This window comes from Pygoscelis adeliae, unplaced genomic scaffold (assembly GCF_000699105.1).
Source record: "Pygoscelis adeliae isolate BGI_AS28 unplaced genomic scaffold, ASM69910v1 Scaffold216, whole genome shotgun sequence".
Taxonomy (NCBI): Eukaryota; Metazoa; Chordata; class Aves; order Sphenisciformes; family Spheniscidae; genus Pygoscelis; species Pygoscelis adeliae.
The window spans coordinates 3,707,300-3,708,495 of NW_008825073.1; positions in this window are offsets into that span (position 1 = coordinate 3,707,300).

Below are 1,196 nucleotides of genomic sequence, written 5' to 3' on the forward strand. Positions count from 1 at the left end.
CCCTTTGGACCCCCCTTATGAATGAACTACTCGGGATTTCAAGACACTCTTCAGATCAGCATCAGATAATCATCTGCTTTTCACAGTCAGCATCAGCACATCGATGTCAGCATTGACATCAAGATTAACAAAAACGACACGGGAAGAGAGCGACAGCAGGGACACCCAAGGCACACACTCCCGTGCCATCTGCACTCCATCACTACAGGGCTCAGCCTCTGTCATTAGAGCTAAACGAGGGGTTACAGCCTTGCAGCCATCAACGGCAAAGCTTACCAACGTGGTATTTTACCTGCTGAAGACCGCAGACCAGTGACTGCACTCAACCGGAGAAGGAGAATTCAGTGAGCGGTTTTTTTTTTTTTTATCTTCTGTACATCACCATCCTCTGAAAGTTTGGGAACCTGCACCTAAAGTACACAGCCCAACGGTGACATGAAAGGTCACTACAGAGCCACAGCTTAGTCTCTTTATCTACTTGCAGCAAAAGTCACTGATCATTAACTGCAATAGCTGGCATTCTCTATGTCTCTGGCATTTTGTAGTTCTCCAGCACATTCATACTAAGTGCGACGAAATCCCCTGGATTTTAGACTCAGAGCATCTTTCACACAGATCAAAGAGAAATCAGGCGATCTTGAGGACACTACCACTCTGAGCTACATCTGAACCTAGGCACAAACCCCTGGTATTTTTTGTTTGTTTATTTTCCTTTTGAAAAATACAGTCTTCTGACCGAGCTCTGCCCACAGCGCACTGGGGCCGTAAGAAGCGAAACCCAGTATTCCCACAAGGCAAGAAACCGCAGCGACTCGGACAGTAGCCGCACATGCCTGCCACCATTAATGATTCGATGTGAGAGGAATAAACTCATCCAAACCGGATACTGACGTGATGGGTGACACAATTTAGAAATAAACTTCAAGAACAACAACAAAAAAAAACCCCAAGGCTGTTGGCTTTGCCTTCCCCGCGCAGGACGAGGGGTGCGAAAGCGTGCCACCCACTCGGACCTGCTGAAGCCAGCCCGGCCGCGGGTGCGGGAGCGGCACGCAGAACTCACAGAACAAGCTGGGAAATCACGAAGGAAATGACATTTTATTCTCGACGGCCAGCTGCAGCACACACATCTCCCTACAAGCGCTGGGTGCTTCTCTCGGTCCGCCGAGGGGGGCGAAGCCCGGCTGCCCCAGCCT